Raw genomic sequence first — 22,152 nt, 5'->3', positions numbered from 1 at the left:
TACTACAGGACTGATCTGGCGGAAGTTGCATCTGGTAGTTCATGATGACTTTAGATCCAGAAGTGCCATAACTTATTGATGCAGAATATTTCTCCAGATGTCTTCAACACCAGTCAGCGCATTTCCACACGGTACAACTAAAAATACAACAGTCACTTACAGCATAGTGTCAACTGTATAACAAATATACGTCAACGTGAGTGGATTGCTTTATTATTTTTATAAAAGGCAGGCTGTATATTTAAATAAACGGGGGGCAGTATATCTAAATTAACGGGGGGCAGTATATCTAAGAAAAGGGGGGGGCTGTATATCTAAGAAAATGGGGGGGCTGTATATCTAAGAAAATAGGGGGGGCTGTATATCTAAGAAAAGGGGGGCTGTATATCTAGGAAAAGGGGAGCTGTATATCTAGGAAAAGGGGGGCTATATACCTAGGAAAAGGGGGCTGTATATCTAGGAAAAGGGGGGCTGTATATCTAGGAAAAGGGGGCTGTATATCTAGGAAAAGGGGGGCTGTATATCATAGAATATGGGAGCTGCTTATTTTAAAATAAGGGGGCTGTATATTATATAATAAAGGGAGCTGTATATTATATAATATGGGAGGTGAGCTGGACATTATGTAACCTGGGGGTGGCTTTTAACCATAATTTAACTACACATTATATAATCAAGGTGGGCTGTATATAATATAACTTGTGGGTGAAGCATTATATGGGAGGGGGCTGTATTTAAAAGGGAGGATGGTTTATATGGGGTACTGTATGTAATTTAAGTGAGTGGGGGCATGATTTAAATAAAATTAGGGAGCGTTAAATCTGTATAAAGTTAAACGTGGGAGAATCTGGATATAGGGGTCAGATTTTAATTAAACTATAGGATCTGTATATAATCTAATTAGGGGACAGGAGCTTTTATTATAAATTTTTAAATAAATGAAGAAGGGATTCTTTATCCACTCTGTGTGTATGGTGGGGGAGGGGGGGTAGAGTGGTCCGTTGTGTCATGAGAGGTGTACAGTATATGATTTAGGAGCGCTGTTATTTAGGTGAATATATACTGCAAGTGACTGTGGTATATTATGGGTGCAGTGCAGAGATGTGGTGTCGGGAGCCGAAGACATCTGCAAGCAAATTCAACAGTCCTGGGTGGGAGAAGACGTAATGATGTCATCTTCCTGAGGGAGCAGATCGTCACCTGTGAGGTACTAGATGGCACTATTGTCTGTGTCACTGACCGGCTAGTGGTACCACGGGTGGTGTCACAGAGGGCCAGTTACTAATTTTAAGTAATGTTGTCAGAATTTTTTTTTTAACAGGTTGTAAATGCTTTTTAAAAATGTGGAAATAAATTCAGTGGGCCGAACATATCCTGGAAGCGGGGGGGTCTGGTGTTGTGGCGCGCGGGGGAGGGGCGTCATTTTAATTTTCGCCTCAGGCAGCAAAAACCCTAGAATCGGCCCTGGGTTTTACTATTATTTAGACCTCTCAAAGTGACTTGAAACCTGAGCAGGTCTCTCAATAGCAGGATTTAGCGTTTTTTATGAAAATGCGAAAAATCGCATCTAAAGTTCAAAGCCCCATAACATCCTACAAAAATGAGAGGATGCGTAAAAAAACATGTCATCCTAAAGCAGACATTCGTTTAATGTTAGTTATCAAGTATTTTTGCGGTTATGACTACAGTAGGTTTTAAAAAAGTAGAACATTTTGAATTTCGAAAATTGAGAATTTTTGCAACTTTACACCAAACGCCAAAATGTTTCCACTAACATGATGTCCAAAGTGTCTTGAGAAAACAATTTCAAAATCACTTTGATATGTTGAAGCGTTCCAAAGTTATAACCACTTAGGCCCCTTCCACAATTGCGTTGCTGATCACGTCAGAGTCTGATCAGGGTGCAATCAGGGTTTGGTCAGTGAAAAACTGACATTTTGCATCAGAGTGCAATCAGTTTTCAGTCAGAGTTTGTTCAGTGTCTCAGTTTTTCACACGCGTTTTCAATGCAATTTCAATGTGTTTTCCACGCGTAGATAACGCGCGTGAAAGGACTCAGGGCTGAGCTCTATCTTTTCTATGGCAATTGATGCGTGAAAAACACATTGCACTTGCATTGCACTTGCATTTTTGATGCGTCTCCATAGACTTGTATGGTGCGTTTTTCACGTGCGTGACTTGCAAAAGTAGAGCATGCCGAGATTTAAATGCACGTTAAAAAAGGTCTGAAAAAGCCCATTGATTATGATGGGTCAGAGTGAAATGCAAGTTCTGCGCGTCAAAAGCACGCGTGTTAAAAACGCAAGTGTGGAAGGGGCCTTATAGTGACACATGTAAAATTTAAAAAAACGGGTCGTGTCAGGAAGGTGAAAGGAGACTTCGGTGGTAAGGGGTTAATATACATAATATATAATTACTATTCTGTGTTGCTAAAAGAAGTACAAATGTGCACTATTTACCTGTAGGCGCCCCCTATATTATATACTATTATACTATTATATACTTCCTTTACAATATATACAATGCCCCTCTCAATGCCCCTATTAGATTTTTTTGTGTCCTCCCATTGCATACTGACCCCCATTATATATATATATGTAAGTAGATAGCTAGCCCCAGCACACGCCTCCAGGGTATAAAGAAGTATCCCTAGCATATAACCCTAGTATATAGATAGGGTAGCACATGTCTCCAGTATTTAGTTAGGTAGCCCCAGTTCATGTCCCATCCCAGTATACCAGTAGCCCCAGCACACTCCCCCCTTAGTATACAGGTAGCCCCAGCACACACACACACACACCCCCCCTCAGTACACAGGTAGCCCCAGCACACTCACCCCTCTAGTATAAAAGTAGCCGCCAGAGTTCACCGTCTTTTTAGTGGTGCATGTAAGTGCATTGTATTGCGACACAATTAAAGTTAAATCTTGCGCTCAGTCCGAATCAGTCGGATTGTCCGACGGCCCACCCCCGATTTTTGTTGCATGGAAGCCAGCGCCGCTGTGCCAATAAAAGTTTGTGTGCGACACTATACCAGCGCAGACACCTGTTAAATACCTGTCCAAGCCGTGCTATCCCCGAAAAAGGTGAACATGAGCTCCACGACCCTTAGTAAATGAGCCCAAATGTGGCTGTTGTTACTTGAACTTCTGAGCTCTTTACCAAGTACAGTATGTTTATATTTACTGTATAATTACATAATTACTTTCTTTACTCTTTTGGAGCCAAATTTTATTTCCTGTGCTGAATATATAGAGGTTTGAGTATGACTTCATGTGCTGCATATTATGTGCATATTGTTTTTTTGTTTTTTTTAATCCATATATACAATTTAAAATAGATCACCAGTGAACTGCATCCAGGCTTTGTGACTATTGAATATGAATAGTTTAGCGTAGAATGCTAATTACCTGCAGACAACACTAGAGGGAGCATTATTGCATTGCATTCTTATTACTAGCTTTAAACAGCCTGCAACAATCAGCTAAGCTCCCCCTAGTGGTGGGTGCAGGGGATGTCCACTGGGATCTGGAGCTCTGTATAATCTCTGCAAACTATGAAAATACATTAAGAAACTAATCAGAATATAATTTTGGAATTTTAGAATTTAACATTTAGACTTTATTTTTGCATGCAGTTTTAAGGAATTTTATATAATAACGGGATTCATATAAATGTCATTCAAAAAACCTAAAATGGCATTTTATCCCATTTACTAGCTATACAACTGTAGCTTTGATTATGGTTGCAAATACATCTGATACATCTGTGTGTTATTATTTTGTAATTCTTCTATTTTTTATTATCTATTATTTATGCTTGTTATTTTGTGTGTTTGGAATTCAGACCCCTTTACATTTTTCACTTTTTGTTTCATTTTAGCCAATTGGTAAGATCCAAAAAGGTCATTTTTGCTCATCAATGTACACTCTGCACCCCATCTTGACTGAAGAAACAGTAATGTAGATATTTTTGTTAATTTGTTAAACAAAAAAATCTGAAATATCAGATGGTCATAAATATTCAGACCCCTTGCTGTGACTCACATATTTAACTTGCATGCTGTCCATTTCATTCTGATTATACTTGAGATGGTTCTACTCCTTCATTTGAGTCAAGCTGTGTTTAATTTAACTGATTAGACTTGATTAGGATAGGCACACACCTCACAGCTCACAGTGCATGTCAGAGTACATGAGAATCATCAGGTCTGAGGAACTGCCCAAGGAGCTCATTCAAAAGAATTTCTGCAGCACTCAAGATCTCTGAGAGCACAGTGGCCTCCATAACCCTTAAAAGACATCTACCACCAGAATCAAGGATTGTAAACTAAGCACACTAACATACTGCTGTGTTCCCCCTCTGGTAGGTTCCAATCTGTTTTAAGCTTCCTATGCCATTGTTTATAACAGAAAAAGCTTTAAAAAAATATGTAAATTAGCACCTATGGAGCCCTGAGGCTCCATACTAATTTGCATAATTTAAAAATCACTGTGGTTGAGCTCCAGGGATGCAGTAGTGAGATGGGAGAAAGTTCCACAAAGTCACCTATCACTGCAGCCTCCACCAGTTGGGTCTTTATGGCAGAGTCTACCGACAGAAGCCTCTCCTCGGTGCAAGACTTATGAAAGCAGCATACAATGTGCTGCTGAAATTAAAGCTACCTCTTCAAGGGACATCATAACTGTCTATCCAGAAGTCTGGGGAATGATGTCAAGCACTTCAGAGGGAACATACTCAGGCGGGGTTAAATTGATTTTAGTGCTTAACTCTCCACCTCCATGACTTTATACCAATTTCCATCTTTATACTGACTTAGGCTACATTCACACGATGTATGCCCGCCGTACCGTAGTACAGCGGGCATACATTGGCGCTGCGGAGAGGAGCAGGGGATGAGCACTGCTCACCCCCGCCCCTCTCCATAGGAAGATACAGCGCACGGCGCCGTATCACGGGAAAAGATAGGACATGTCCTATCTTTTCCCGGGCTACGGAGCGGTACGGTGCCGCACGTGTGCTGCACCGTACTGCTCCCGTACAGGGCCGTGAGCCCATAGAAGTATATGGGGGACGTATATCGGCCGTATATACGTCCCCCATACATGTGTGTGAATGTAGCCTTACATCTTGCTGAAAAGTTGTTTTTTTTATGCCATCAAACTGGACCATGAAAGAAACATGATCTGGAAGGTGTTAATCTGCTTTACAATATACTGATAGCGGTTTATTACGTTGATTTCTGCTGACAGGTTCCCTGGGGGAACATGAGGAAAATCATTAGGGAAAATAAAATATAGGAAAATATAGTAGGAAGGGCCTTAATATCTCTTTTGGGTATGACTCAACATAGGCCCAAACAAACTCAACTATCCACAGATATTTGGAAAAGATTAATAATACTTTATTCTCCATCAAATGTACTGAGACACTTTACGCTCATATCACAGTCCAGTCAGAACAATTACGACATATACATCTTGCTATTACTAGACTTTACCACAGATGACCCATCTTATTGCAACAAATGGGAGATTAACTTACATTGTACAATATCTAAATCGGAGCAGACTCTGGCACTAGGCTGGACAGAATTGTGTCCGACAGTCTGGTGACTGACAGATGACATCTTTAATCTGAGGACTTCTTTTTCTCTTCTACCTGCCCGCTATGTCAGCTTCTCCCAGCTAAAACGTTTAGCACCTTCTTTACACAAACTTAATACTGTTCTGCTGCTCCCATAGAAATTACTATTATACCCCGAAGTAGCAAATATAGTAACATTGCCCACCTACTGCAGCCCATATATTAACGGTGCCGCCACAGAATCCAACACAGTAATAGTGCCCCCACAGTAGCCAAAAAGGTGATGGTGCCCCCACAGTAAACAATAAATAAATGGTGCCACTACAGTATCCAATAAAGTAATGATTCCCCCAACGTAGCCAATATGGTAACAAAGCTCCCATAGTGACCACTATAGTAACAGTGCCTCCAAAGTAAAAAATATAATCTTAAGGTTCCAACAGAAGCAAATCCTCCCCCCATTTGTGTCACATGAAAGTCGATGCGATTGCGGCAAAATCAGATTGCGTGCGCCAAAACCCCCTGTTAAATGCACCACAAATCACCGACGGAAATGCGGTCCGCTGACCCTTAGTAAATGTGCCCCAGTATCTCATCTTTGAGCTCACATGAAGCTTATGGTTTTGTGAGCTATAGAACTGGAAAAAACAGGCAGTTAAAAAAAGGAAGGAAAATCTTTATTTGCAGCTTGCATTTGCAACTATGTCTTAAGCTGGATAAGGAGGAAAACGTTTAACGCGTGTCAACGTTATGTATGTCTTACTCATGATCACGAGTAAGGCATATACCGTTGTAACACGGTGATCAGACTATACCTCATGTTGCTCAAGTTTTATAGTTTAATAAACCATCATCATTGGATTTATCCTCTAGAGTCGTCCATGAGTGCCGTTTTTCCTCCTTTTCCACGTTTGTGTCTGACGGCTATGGTCTAACACGAGCACCAGAGTGATCCCGGAGGATCCACAGACCGGAGACTCCAACCGAGTGGTGATCTGATCTTCACCAATAGGATAGTTTTTCTCTTTTGGATTATGTCTTAAGCTTCCTGTATCTCCATTTCTGTAGCTCACAGAACCATAAGCCTGAAGTGATCTGAAAGATAAGATCCTATCTTTAATATGACACCAGCAGCATGTTTCTAGGAACCACAGAACAGAAGATAGAGGATTCTGAAGTGACACTCACCCTGCAACCACTGAACATGACTTATCTCATGTGCAAATGAGGTGAGAGGAGTCATATTTGCCTGACTTAGGGGGAGAATCTTTTTATAGGTAAATGGGTGAGATTTCACATAAAAGATGTAATTTCTAGAATTACAATGAATACAATCTAAACTTGAACCCCTGAATAGTCTATAATATAACCAGAGATCGCCATAACACTACACAATGCCATTGGCAGGATCGGACTGTCAGTGTGAACTGATATTATCCGTCCCCTGTCACAGCTGCCCCCATATCTACAGCGCATCCTGTGACTTCAACGGGATTCCCAGAACTTTGCGGGTTAAAAGACATGTATTGCGCATCCTCTCTGCATATCTTTATAACAGTGGTCCAAAGGGCCCAGATGAGTTATGTAACTTAGACCTCAAGGACTCAAGGTATCTGCCTACACACTGCAATATAGTATCACAAATAACTACTGTAGATTGTCAACCGCAGGTTTTTATCATAGCATGTGGATGGGATATGTATAAATCCCAGCAATTACACAAATAATCTCACTCGCTATGAATTAGCCACCCCTGAATTGTGTCCCCAATTTAATAAAAGTTATCTTGATTAGTAGAAGGAACAGAGCACCCATATAACCTAATGTGGAACACAATGCTAAATCCTAGCAGAATAAATGATCAGATTTTTCAGAGTATTTGTTGTGTCAGAATTCCTACTCCTGATATAACACGTACACTGAATATTTCCTTTTCTTTGAAGTCTAGCAGGGTCATATTACAGATGATTTTTTGCAGGACTGGATTAAAAGGGTGGAGATGGGGATTTAAAGGGGAGTTTGCTAGGTGTTTCCATGCTCTCATGCTGGATTCACATGCTGTATGGAAAAAGCCATAAATTCAGTTTTTACAGCAAATTTGCTCTAGATTTCTGTTGCAGATTTTTGTGTCGAATTTTATTTAGCTTTCATGTCCTCGAAATCAGAAAGGGGGAGATTTGTCAGAGCTTCTATGCCAGTTTTCTGGCACAGAGGTACTGAAATAATCGCAATTTCTTGTGCAACGCAAAAAATTGCTATTATTTTTGCACCTACACAACCTCCATTTGGGTGTGGAGAGGGCTGGAGGGACGAAGCCGCTGTGGAGTGGCCGGGCAAGGGCATTTCCTCTGCACTTTCTAAAATCCTGTAAATATTTGTTCTAAGGTTTTTATGCAAAACTACACTTGGTCAGACCTGACCTAGTTTTGCCCGATGGCAGAGCAGCCCGACGGATACATCAAGAGGCCTATGTGTCCGCCAGGACACCTGTTGTGATTTGGGGTTATCCTTTGTGGCAGTGGCTTTTAGAAAAATAGGTTTCTGAGGTTCTATAATGGAAATTTAGCCACCCGCTTTACCTGTTAAAAACTGAAGCTCAGAAAAGCAGAATCTCCTACATTGCTACATGATTTTCCATTGATTTGTATAGGTGCCATGCTCCCACTGCTCCCAGTGTTAACCTCTTTGTGTGACTTTTTATCAGACAGTAGGTAAACATTAGGCTCTGCCGGATGCAGGAGGCGATAAGGTCACTGCAGGTGTAATTATTAGGTTGCAGCGAATACTGTCGGCTGCTGTCTGATTCTCACGATGGAGCTACATGAAAATCCCTCAGTATGGGCTCTTGCACAAGATAGTTAATACAGTTCTGGCGCATATGTTCAGCTGCCAGACGGAACGTCCTTGCATTATGGGGGTCATTTATTATGGACAATGGAAAACTGGCAGGGTTTTTTTGTTTTTCCTTTTCCTCTTGCGCCTTATTTATGAAGTGTAAGCGCCACAATATTGGTGTTTTTCAATACTTGTTATTTTTTTGGGCGCAAAATTTGTATCTTGTGAGTCCAACAGTTTACTTGCTCTGACTTGTTTTGTGGCGCAAAGTAAGCCAATTTATTAACCGCATGCCCCACAATCTTATATCCCACTGAAAAATATACCACAGTTAATGGGACACCCTACGCCAAAATAATAAATGCCCCTATATGTTTATATGTAATGCAGGGACTCCCATCCACTTCACTATGCGCAGTCCTTGGAATCAGTCTTATGCGCAGGACGGTTTATTTTATTTTGGCTGTGTGCAAGCTTCAAGGGCTCATACACAGATCCCTGGCTTCCACAGACCGTATATATGAGCAAATTGCCTGAGCTGCAAATGATGGAGGTAGTCCTATCCCTGCTTGTGTCTGTGGCAAGTCTTTTTCTATTGTCATTGGATTCTAAGCGCTGAAGACACACAGGTCCGTTGTATGTGGCCCGTAATTATACACGATCGTAGGCACCCAAGACAGAATTGCTACAGAATGTCTGTAGCGATTCCAACCACGGCAAAATTTCAGGCTGTGTTCAATTTGAAGCGCAATTTGGAGGCTGCACGGAGGGGCTTGGGCCACTTGCAGATCCACTTCCACTGAATTGTTTGCGATTGGTAATAAGAATCACATGTTTTGCATGTAAATATGTGGAGCTTGTTGATAATCACAAGCGTTTCCATCTAAACACATCTGCAATTGTTGCAAGCCTCTCGCTGCAGCCTTTGAAAATGCAATCCCACTGCTGTGTGTGAATGCAGCCTCAGGGTGAAGACACATGTCGCGTTTTTAGGCCATTTTTGGGCCGTTTTTAGTTAGTGCGTTTTCAGATCGTAAAAAACATGCGTTTTTGACAGGTTTGACCAATTATCTTAATTCAAACTGGTCAAAAACGCATGCGTTTTTCAAAAACGCTTACGTTTTTTAAAAACGCTTGCGTTTTTTAACGCATTAGTTTTTTTACGATCTGAAATCGCAAAACGGCACAAAAACGGCCTAAAAACGCCACTTGTGTTTTCACCCTCAGGGTGATTGCACATGTGGCATTTTGAACGCATTTTTGGGCCGTTTTTGAGCAGTCCGTCAAAAAACCGCATGCGATTTGGTCAGTGAAAAACGCACATTTTGCATCAGAGTGCAATCAGTTTTCAGTCAGAGTTTGTTCAGTGTCTGAGTTTTTCACGCGCGTTTTTGATGCAATTTCAATGCGTTTTTCACGTGCAGAAAATGTGCGTGAAATGGACTCAGGACTGAGCTCTATCTTTTCTATGGCAATTGATGCGTGAAAAACGCATTGCACTTGCATTGCACTTGCAAGTGTCTCAGAGTGCAATGCGTTTTGATGCATCTCCATAGACTTGTGTGGTGCGTTTTTCACGCGCGTGACTTGCAAAAGTAGAGCATGTCGAGATTTAAATGCGTGTGTGCGTGAAAAAAAATGCAAGTCTGAAAAGACCCATTGATTACAATGGGTCAGAGTGCAATGCAAGTTCTGCGCGTCAAAAGCACGCACAGAAAACACGCGTGAAAAACGCAAGTGTGAAAGGGGCCTAACTATAGTAGTTGTTGCAGATTCTCAGCCCACAGCATAATCATGTATGCAGCATGTAGATGGGCTTATTATAAATCACTTCCACCTTGCTGTTACTATATAACCGCCGTGGGTATACTGGTGGTGATTCTGCTGTGCCTAAGGCCGGTGGCACACATGGCGTTTGGAACCCGTTTTTGGTCCATTTTTAAGAAGTCCATCCATTTTTTGAAACCGCATCCGTTTTTGACCAGTTTTAATTAGGATAATTGGTAAAACCTGTGAAAAAAGGATGCGGTTTCAAAAAATGCATGCATTTTTCAAAAACGCATATGTTTTTAATGCATGCGTTTTTGGACGGACTTCTTGTAAACGGACCAAAATCGAGTTCAAAACGCCATGTGTGGCATCACCCTCAGGCCATAACGTTCATAACGCGATGCTAGCACACAGGGGGCGGGCATTGGCTCAATCGCATATGCGTTTCCGGAGAAACGCATATAAAATCAGGCTGAGGCCGGCCCCCTGTCTGCTAGAGTCACGTTATGAACGCAACGCTAGCGGAACGTGTGTCCACAGCCTTAGTGGATCTGGAACGCTTCTCCACTAGTTTGGACCCTTTTAGAGCAGGTCTATAGTCTCTGCCATTTTTTCAACTGAGACTATAGTAAATAGGGTGGGCTGGGAGGGTGGAGACCCCCGTTCTCCTTCTGCTCACCCTGCTCTTGGCGAAACAGAAAAGCCTCAAAACTGGCAGGGATGGGGCTTTTACTTGCTTTCAGAAGACATATAAATGCCACCCTATGGGGGACATTTACTATGGCGTTTCCGCCAGTTTTGTGGCGCTCTCACCACATGTTCTGCTCTCAGACCTATTTATTAGCTGACGGCGCCAGAAAAAATGACTTTTTCCGTCTGCTCCGACTCTTCTCCGAAAAGGGGCGTGGCTTTGGCGGAGTGGAAACTCAGACACAATTAATATGTGTCGCAGCCCTTTTTGGGCGCTGTAAACTGGCGGAAAGTAGACCAAAAGAAAATGGTCTAGCAGAGACTGTTGGACACATTTCTGGTGCTCGGGACAGATTTTGGTCCCAGGGACAGAAAATGGTCTCGGCGCCAGAAATGTCTCTGCACAGCTCTACAATATTAAATGTGTATCTTCTTTCCTAGAGCAGGTCGGTAACAAAGCCAATGCAGACACCGACACTTTAAGTAAATGTCCCCCTATGTGTGTATGGGATTTTGATAAATACCATCTTCTGCACTGCACCTGTATTACACTGCACCTGTATTACACTGCATGGGAACATGTGTGGGCGTGTATAGCTCTGGATCTTCATGAAGCTTCAGTATGTCTTTATGGATGAGGCCCTATTTGCTGAATACATCTGCTAGTGACACTGCATCTGATGGAAAGCTCTATGTCTGTGTGCAATATGTTGCTGTTGCAAAGTTATATTTCACTTTCATCTTTGTTGCAATTCCTATGGATGCTGCACTATAATAGACATTACGGTGGTGCATTGAGCGGCCGGCTTGGACCCCTTCATGCATAAGGGGGAAAATAATGGCAATTCCTGGCAAGTCACAAGGAATTGTAATTATTTCAAGGCTTGTAGGCCAGAAAACTGGAGTACATGCCCTGGTAGATCTCGCCTTCTAATTCACGTGAGGCCACATTCACACGATGCGTTGCGTCATGTTTTTTTATGTGTTTTTGACGCATTCCAAAGGCTTCAGCCTTGATCATGTGCTAAGATTACATTGCGTTTCCACTGCATTCAAGGCTGAAGGCTTATGAATGCGTCAAAAACGCATCAGGTGAATGTGCCCTCATTCTCAAGCTAAAAAACAGCACTGATCATTTGGAATATACATGCAAGAACTTTGGGCTACTTTTATCTTCCACTGAACCTTTTAGCCAGTTTGGGAGAAATACAGACAAATAGGGGCCAAGCTGCCATTGGTTGGATATTCTAACCCTCCACCCTCCCACCTGACCAGAGCCCAACCCCAAAGTTCATGTTCTTTTAAAAAAAAAAGGAATTAGCAGGTAGAACAAAATCAGCAGATCGTGAAGCATTGGGGTTGGATTGCTTGTGACAGCCAGGTGCGTGACTTCTAAAAGATCTACAAAGGGTCTCTAAAGCTTTTTGAATGGTTACATTAAATATTTGGTAACAAGGTAAATGCTATGCAAGAAAACTGCATAGGTTGCAGATAATTTTGTGGATTTTACCCCAGCCTTATGCTGAGATTCCTCCTAGAAGCAATGATTTTATAATGCAGTTCTGTATGGAGAAGTAGTTACGACTTGGAATGATGGACTAGCACTGTTCATATTGGTTTTCGTTGAATGTCTCATTACATCCACAAGGGTTTAAAAACATGCAGTAAATCTGTTGCACAATCTTTTGAGGGCAAAAATATCTGTACATTGGAAAGGCATCTGCTGGTGGTAATTATGGGTTTTCTCTATGTTGCAATCTGTAGTTTACATTTACAGTGAAAAAATGTGGATAAGTACAATAAGAAACCTTTTTGCACTGCGACTTTGGAATGTAGAACACATGCCAAAATAATATAATGGACATGTAACATTTGCAGTAAATAATGGCTTTCTAATAATGGCATCAAAACACAGTTTGGTTAAGGCTAAGGACCTGTTGAAGAATTGCCCGCTATGGATCCTGTGCCCGGATCACCTGAGATTGAATAAAACCTAAAAACTGAACTTACAAAATTCTCTACTGCCCTGAAATGTGTTGGGATTTGCATGAATCTGTCTTGGGGAAAAAAAACATATGTAACATATTGGTGTATTATGAAGTGTCAAAAATGGTGACCTCCTTTTTGCTTTTACCTGGTGTGTACAGGATAGGGGATAACAAGGTGATAGCTGATTGTCCGAATTCCAGGAGCCTCACCAATCCCTGAACGGGGATCCTGTTCTAACTGATGGGTGGAGTGGCAGGACGTTTATGTGTCCATCTGCTTCATTCATGCTGTACTCGGCTATTTCCAACATTCCCACCCAAGTGAATGGAACAGCAGGGCCCATGTTTGTCCTCCCGCTTCACCCATCAGTAAGAACAAAATCCTCATTTTCTGGGGAACTGGGGTCCTGTTATCATGGTCGTGGGGGACCCAGCAGACGGACCCTCGTCAGTCAGATAGTCATCCTGTGGATAGGAAGTAACTTAAAGGGGTTTCCCAAGAAACAAGTTAGCTCTATTAGGGCCTAACTTGCTGATCAGTGGGGGTCTCAGGCCTTCACAGATCACGAGATGCCAGGCATTGTACTCGTCAATCTCCGTCAGCTCCATAGAGATGAATGGAGTGGTACGGACATGCGAGTCCAGCTGCTTCGCTCATCTCGGAAAGCAACGAGGGGTCCAACTGGTGTACACCTGAGGGCGCGGTCACACGTTCCACTAGTGTTGCGTTATACAGGGGGCGGCCCTATCTCATATGTGTTTCCAGAGAAGCGCATGCGATCGGGTACGCAACACTAGCGGAACTTGCGACCACGCCCTAAGTCCAGCAGCACACGTGGCGTTTTAAACCCATTTTTGGGCCGTTTTTAAGCAGTCCGTAAAAAAAAAAATGGATGCGTTTAAAAACACATGGTGTTTTTTTAAAACGCATCCGTTTTTGACCCGTTTTAATTAAGATAATTAGTAAAAGCAGTCAAACAACGGGTGCATCCGTTTTAAGCAGACCTTTTAAAAAACGCATACGTTTGAAACACATCCGTTTTTTTTTTACTGTTTTCCAATTATCTTAATTAAGATAATTGGTAAAACCTGTCAAAAAACGGATGCACGCGTTTTTTTAAATGTATGCGTTTTTTAACGGACTGCTTAAAAACGGACCAAGAACTGTTTCAAAACGCCACGTGTTCTGCCGGCCTAACTTTGCGTTCACATGTTGTGTTTTGTTTTTGTAAGGCCGGCGCCATACGTAGCGCTTCGTCTGCGCTTGCAAGCACAGACAAAGTCGTGCCAACCGGGGCGGGCCCCGGCCCGATCGCATTGGCGTTTCTATGGAAACGCCTGCGATCGGGAACGAGCCGCCGGTGTTTCGCATTAAATTAACGCAAAACACCGGTGGCTCGTTCCCGATCGCAGGCCGATGCGATCGGGCCGAGGCCTGCCCCGGTGGGCGCGACTTTGCCTGCATTTGCAAGCGCAGACAAAGCGCTACGTGTGGCGCCGGCCTTAACGCATGTGTTTTCAAACCCATCACAACAGCTGAGAAGAGAAGATTTTCCTAATTACATTTCTGTCAACATTGCATTTTACAAAACACAGGTGTTAACATATGCATTTTGTAAACACAATGTTGACAGCAATGTAATTAGGCAAATCTCCTCTTTTCAGCATCTCTGATGTTTGACATTAAAGTAAAAGTTCACTTCTGCTCCAAACAGCATATAAAATTTACTACAATAAATTCATGGGGAAAAATCCTTCACAAGCTGCAAATGTGTAGCATCACAAAAGCTCAGTATCTGGTGTCATTGTTAATCCTTTGAAATCCTGCCTATAACATTTATTGGGCACTTCTCACTCCCTGCACCAACAGGTGGCGCTATTCCCATAATTATAGGTGTGATTTTGCAAGTGCTCATAAAATAACCAGATTTTTTTTTTTTACATATTGTAGTAAGCTGCCAACCAGCCAAACGCATGGAAAACATGTGTTTAAAAACACATATATTTTCAGTCCATTTAAAAACGGACCAAGAACGCACCGTGTGACAGCACCCTTTCAGTGGATTAGGGTGCATTTTACAAGGATGCAAAAGGGCAATAAAAAAAGGCGCCAAAAAACACTACATGTGTCACCGGCGCCCGATTGCATATGCGTTTCCAGTTCGTAAATGCAGCGCTTGTGCCACATGGGACCACGTATTTATGTACTGCACCGCATCCATAAATGTGGCTCTGTGTGGTACAGCATGTGAGCTTCATTTAAGTTTAAAGGGCTAAACTTCAATACGAGCAAGAGCCTTTGGACCAGGATGGTGCTGTTTCTACAGAAAAAAAATACTATTGTCCAAAATTTGCTGTCTTATCACGACCTCAGGATATTCAATCTGTATATAAAATTATATATGGATGTTGTATTTTAACCACAACTATATACATTGTACAGCAGTAAGGGCTGTATGGAGGGGCTCAGGGGCTGAGCTCTCTCCATGCACAGCAGGTGTCAGCTGCAATACTCAGGCACCAATGGCATCAATCGTAGCAATTAACCTGTTAGGTGCCATGGTCGAGCAGTGCTTTACCTGGGTGCTGCCATCTTTAAATGCCAGCCGGCGCCCCTTGTGACCTCATCAGAGGGCGCAATGACAGCAGGGAGCCTATTAAAGGCTCCCATAGCTGTCATTAAGATATTTAGTTTACATTCTGTCTGGGACTCTAATATAGAAGCAGTATATCTACAATATACGGCAGTACAGTTGCAGATAATAAGCTCTCATATCTATCTCTGTAAATGGAAAAATAGATAAGATAAAGAAGATTTGTTGAAAGAAGGGAGTAAAAAAAAAAAGAAATGCAAAAATGGGAAAAGAACCCAGTAAGGAAGTGGTTACATTTACACCTGCTTCAAAATAGTTTTTTTCGGTACCTTATAAAATTTAGGGCTTACTTACACATCCGTTTTTTTTTTTTCTCAGTAAGCTGTATTTTTCACATGTCATTAATTTATTTGTTTTTTTCAACATATCTGTCGGCCATGGATAAGAAAGAGTTCAATAGAAGTATACGGCTGCGTTCATATTTGGCGTTTTGATTTTTGAAACTCAATCCAAAAGTTCCACCAGTAAGCACGTTGAGGCAACATTGCATTTCCATCATGCTTAGGCCGGCAGCACCTTGGCGTTTTGAACCCGTTTTTAAGTAGTCCGTTAAAAAATGCATGCGTTAAAAACGTATGCGTTTTTGGAAAACGCATCAGTTTTTGACCCATTTTAATTAAGATAATTGGTAAAACCAGTCAAAAATGCATGTGTTTTTTTTTAACGAACTGCTTAAAAACGGCCCAAAAACGTGTTCAAAACGCCATGTGTGCCGCAGGCCTTAGGGTGCTGTCACATGGTGCATTCTTGGGCCATTTTTAAATGCACTGAAAAGGCATGTGCCTTTTATATGTTGACCATGCGTTACTGTGTCACAGCACCCTAAGGGCTGCCTTTACACGACCATATGGGGGACGTATGTACGGCCGCAAGCTGGCCCCATAGACGGCAATGACCGCACGGAGCGATATGGTACTGCCCGGCGGGCATAAGTTTGTGTAAATGTAGCCGTAGTAAACACAATGGGGCACATTTACCTACCCAGTCCTGTCACGATCCCCGATCTGGACGGTCCGATGAAGATGAAGTCCAGCGCGTTTCACCAAGATTCTGCGCGTTAATCTGAATCTGTCGACACCCCCCCCCCGATTTGTGCCACGTGAAAGACGAAAATGCCGATGCGCCAAAATCTGATCAAGTGCACCAAAAACCCCAGTTAAATGCGGCGCAAAACCAAAAAGATTTGGGAAACCCAACGAAAATGCTTTCCGCGGACCCTTAGTACATGTGCCCCAATGTTTCCTCATCGTGTGATCACGTCTTTTTTTTTCTTACATTTCTTGCTAATGATACTGGTACAACCTGTATTATGCCTTCTGACTAACGTTAAACTATCATTTATTTTTTTTTTACTTTTGTGTCGGATGCGAAAAAAAAATCATGCAGATACAAAACGGAAAGTAAACGGATACGTTTTCAACAGAGACACAATGGAACCCCCGGTGTGAATGAGCCCTTACTTAGAAATCTAGTTCCATCTGACAAACTCATTTGCTTCTTTCCTATAAATGGATTATTTGTGTTTTGTAATGTATTCTTCGGTTTTGCATATCTGCCTCTGTGTTGGCCTATTTAGTAGCGCTGTCTGCAAACAACACGTCTCACTGCAGTGATTGCCTTATCCGCTCACACCTCTCTTTCATAAAAATGCAAATCTCATTATAACAAAGTGGGGACTAAAGACACCATTTGCATCATCCAAGAGTAATATGCAAATGATGCTCTTCTTCAGGACAATACAAGGGTTTGCGGGTCTCTCTAGAATCAAATATGAAAATGGGGGGTTAATACTTGTATGTAATTATCTAGTTCTGTGCTCCAAATCATTCCCCTAGAAACTCACACAAAGCTCTTGTTTACATTCTATATTTCCGAGCTTACGCTAAATAGTGATTATAGCCGGAAACTGCAATTACCAGGCCCTCTCCATTAAAAGCTGACATGTTCAAGAGTAGTGGGAGGTGTAATCATATCTGCGCGGCCGCTCCTAGGAAGAAGCAACTGTGTGTCAAGGAAAAATGGCCAATGGAATGCAGAGGTATCGGAAAGCTAAAAATAGCCCCCGCTGGTGAAATGGGAACGAAAAAAAGCAAATGGGCTCGGCAGAGGGTGAGGAAACAAAGGAGACACAAAGCTGGTGGGAATGATAGGAAATCACACAGACTGTTTGTAGGCAAATAGGAAACCTAAGTGAACAAGGTAGATGGCGGAAATTCTCAGCACGGAATTCATGATCAAGGATCCCATTGTATTAAAAATGTTTCATATTGTGCTGTAAAAAAAGAAAGAAAATTATTTATATATTATATATATTTGAAAGAATAACACTTAAAAAAATTTTCATGGATTTTCTGGAACAGAGAAAAATGTACATTGTGCCTGAAAGCAGTTTTTTTTTTTATTTTTTTTTTAGGCACTATGAAATCTAATTAAAAAAATAAATTGAAATGGTGTATAATTATATAATAATAAATAAGAGCATATATATGATGGTAATACAGAAACATTTGTAAATTGATATGGTACCTAGACATACGGTAAATTATAAATAGAATCATATACAGGCGGTCCCCTACTTAAGGACACCCGACTTACAGACAACCCATAATTACAGACAGACACCTCTGACCTCTGGTGAAGCTCTCTGAATGCTTTACTATAGTCCCAGACTGCAATGATCAGCTGTAAGGTGTCTGTAATGAAGCTTTATTGATAATCCTTGGTCCAATTACAATAAAAATGTTTAAACTCCAATTATCACTGGGGCCAAAACTTTTTTTGTCTGAATCTACAATTATAAAATATACAGTTTCGACTTACATACAAATTCAACTTAAGAACAAACCTCCGGACCCTATCTTGTACGTAACACGGGGACGGCCTGTATTTTAATAAAATTTGAAAAAAAATAAAAAGTATTCTCCCCTCATGCATAGCTTACAGTCTTGTTAAACGTGCCACAATGCAATACGACTTGAACTTCAACATTTTGACATGAGGGGGGGGGGTGTAAAATAGTATAAATGATTAACTTTATTGATCAAAACTGCTAATTGGTTACTAGGGACAATAAAGACAGAGTTTATAAAATATATTGTAATGAATTGAAGTTTATTAAAGAGCTGGTGCTTCTAGAGATAAGGTCTTATTAATGAGGCATATTTCGGAACCTAACACAAGGTTTCCCATAGTATTATTTGTAATACATTTTTATCTTATTTATTTTATGTTTTTTATATTACCACAACATTTTGAGTTAATTACAATAAATTATTATAAATTACTGGCCTTTTAACTTTATACACATAACAGTTTGGGAACAGCTAATCTTTCAATGTTTCTCACTTTCTATACAAAGTGAGATTTTCTTCCTTAAAGGGGGTTGTCCACTTTCATCAAATAATTTATATTGTGTGTAAGAAAAAGTTGTAACTGTTTCCAATATACTTTATGTATCAATTCCTCGTGGTTTTCTAGATCTCTGCTTGCTGTCTGTATGGATTCCGGATGCGTGGACCCTCTGTACCACCGCGGGAGATGGTACTAGCCCACACCTGGGACCGGAGTCTAAGTGGCACCTGGTCTTCATCAGAGCCCGCCGCAAAGCAGGATGGTCTTGCTGCGGCAGGGTACCACCAGATCATTCCACAGGTGGGACTAGCCTGCGGTGGCAGCCAAGGCAAGGTACCTTAACGGAAGACGGTCTCATGATAGGGTCCAGGTACAGGGTCAGGGCAGGCGGCAGAGATGCAGGGTCAAGTCCAATTCGGGGTCAGCAATGGGAGGTCCAGGCAGATGGCACTCTGGCAACACGGTAACACGGGAGCAGGAATACACAGGAACGCAGGAATAATTTCTAAGGCTGTGAGGCCCAAAGATACGGCAGGGGACACAGGGAGAGGCTGGGAATTTAATAGGGAAGGCGGCAGGCCAGTGGCAATTATTCGTGCGCTGGGCCTTTAAATCCTTGCGAGGTGGCGCACGTGCCCTAGGAGACGTGGACGCACGTGCCGGACCGCGAGAGCTGCAGAAACCGTTGCTGGAGCCAGGTGAGGTGAGTTCTCCGGCAGAGAGACTCCGGGAGCAGTTACAGAGGTACACAGGTGCGCCTGCGACCCGGGATATGGGTCAAAGGAGCACCCGTGCCACCATCCTTATAAAGAAAGCTTTTTTTACTTCCAGTGGATAGAAATTTGTCCACGATCTTGTCATTGACACGCAGATGCATGAGCCATTATCACAGAGACTAATCAGAGCTGTCCGATACTAAGGACACCTGGGTCACCATGGACAGATTTCTATCCACTGAAAGTAAGCATGGAAGCTTTGTATAGAAGAACAGTAAGCAGAGATCTAGAAAACCTTGAGGAATTGATACATAAAGTATATTAGAAAATTGTACAAATATTCTTAATTCAAATAATTTCAATTGCTAAAAGTGAACAGCCCCTTTATAGGGGTTGTACTGATGGTAGACATGTCATATTAAGAAGTTCTTGAGGAACAATGTAAAACTGTATATGCTGAGCCTGCGGTAATATAAAGTTATAAAAATTATGGTAATCAATCTGTGGTGCGTCTTTTAGTTTATTCAGTCCCTACCCCCCCCCCCCCCCCCCTTCTGATACAATTCCCGCCCATCACCTGCTCTATGTTATGTGAACAGACGGTACCAGGTGGGACTTGGTGACCCAAATTGCCCTGAATGGTTTATTTTTCAGAGTTTGTCTTTGGAAAAAAGAACATTTTATACTTATTTCGGCGCCTGCACTTTGCAGCAAATGAAGCCGGCGTAGTCCCCCCCCCCCCCTTCCTGGCAAGAGGAGGTGTCGGCACCGGGTCTGACCATGTGAGTCTCATTTGTATAAATTCTAAAAAGGGAGATAAAGCTGCACCCACATACTTTTGTTGGTGGCTTATGTCTCCAAGAGTAAAAGTATTGTGCATGTTGAATTTGAACTCCCCTATCCTTTTAACCCCCAATATCTATAGATATGAGCCGGCCCATCCCTACCAAACATATGGTTGTCTTGTCCTACTGAACCCCGCAGCTTTGGCTGACAATCATCTAATGAGTATGACCAGCATTAGGAAATCTTCACAAAGTCACAGAATAATCCTACAATAATGATGAAGGGTATAGGGGGATTTAAAGGAAAATCAACATTTCTAAATGAATTAGCCTAACAGCTGCTTGTATGGAGGTGACAAAAAAAAACAATGGCTTATAGATAACAAATCAACTAGGTAAGAGGATTATTTTTCCACATAGTTATCTATGCAGGTTTTTAATTGTGCTATAATCTTTGATTTTAGAATTCCGGTCGTATAATTTATCATTAAGGTTTACAGGCTAAGTTTTTATTTTAGTCTTTGTTCTTAGATTTCCTAAAACATTTTTGTTGGTAAATGAGAAAAACCTAAGAATTCTTCATTTGCAGGTACCAAAAATTGTTTGTGGTATGTTTTGACTTCCAGTTATCATCTTGACACAGAACATTTTATAAACACACAAAAGCCCTAAAAACACTTTAAGGGGTTTTCCCACAAACATAAGTTCGGCCCCTATCCACAGGGTGGGGCCTAACTTGCTGATCGGTTGGGGTCTGAGTGATGACACCCTCACAGATCACCAATGTACCTCCGTCGGGCCCCTCGTCACTCCATCAGAGTGATGGAGCAGAGGCCATACATGACCGTTCTGCTCCATTAATCTCTATGGAGCTGACAGAGATCGCTGAGCCCTCGTTTTCATGATGGTTTTTTAGTTTTTGGGGGGTTTTTTTTCCGTTTTCGCGATCTCCCATCAAAATCCAGCATGGATAAAACAGGGGCACTTAACCACAGTGCCTGGATCTATGAGTATCTACATATATTTGTTATCCATGGCCTCCTTCCTTCTGAAATAAACATTACAAAATAAGCTATTGATCCAGAAAGTCAGTGGGCGTTACCAGAGCCCCTCAGTGCTGCAGATTGCACTGCGCAGGAGCCCTTCCCCCTCCCACGGTGTACTCACTGTTCCCAAGATTACAGGAAGCACACGGGAAAGGATGAGACTGAGACGTGCTGCTGCAGTATAACAGCTTGTGAAGCTAGAAAATGGAGGGTTTATATAACTCGCCCAAAGACTAATTTTAAAAGTTGATTTTAGAAGGACGCAGGCCATGGATAACAAATATAAGAAGATTAGCACAGTCCCGGTGCCTAGATCTATGAGTAAGTGTTCCTGGTTTATCATGATGGACTGTGATAGTAGATTTCCTTTAAAAGAAATCTACCACATTATTTAACCTCCGCACACCAGTCGCACAACCTGTATAGTTTTATGCAAGATAATAGTCATCGTCATTTTGTATAAAATAATATTTTAATGTTTTATGTAAATTAACCTAAGGGCTCAGCAGCAACATAACCCCTCTAGGCTCCAGGTTCATGCCCCCCAGCAGCATTTTTAACCAGCCCGCTGTTTCATCCAGCCCTCCCCCCATCATCACAATCATTTTTAAAGCTAATCTTTGACTTATCATGGTGCTAAGTGCTATAGAACCTAAGATTGCTCCGACCTCTCGGTTGGATTCATCTAAGGAAGAAAGTGAGTCTTTTCTGCTGATTTGCACTTGACTAGAT

At 41.8% G+C, this 22,152-nt stretch overlaps 1 protein-coding gene across 1 annotated transcript in view; it reads left to right on the top strand.

Moving 5' to 3' along the window:
- The first annotated feature begins 12,210 nt into the window (after positions 1–12,210).
- The window catches only part of CCNJ (cyclin J), a 28,715-nt gene continuing 18,773 nt past the window's right edge, over positions 12,211–22,152 (top strand). Inside the window, exon 1 of the mRNA XM_072129861.1 lies at positions 12,211–12,261. The gene's annotated coding sequence lies outside the window, so the exon portion shown is untranslated. The remainder of the gene's footprint in view (positions 12,262–22,152) is intronic.

This window comes from Engystomops pustulosus, chromosome 11 (genome assembly GCF_040894005.1).
Source record: "Engystomops pustulosus chromosome 11, aEngPut4.maternal, whole genome shotgun sequence".
NCBI classification, from domain to species: domain Eukaryota; kingdom Metazoa; phylum Chordata; class Amphibia; order Anura; family Leptodactylidae; genus Engystomops; species Engystomops pustulosus.
This window is presented reverse-complemented; position numbering and strand designations above follow the sequence as displayed.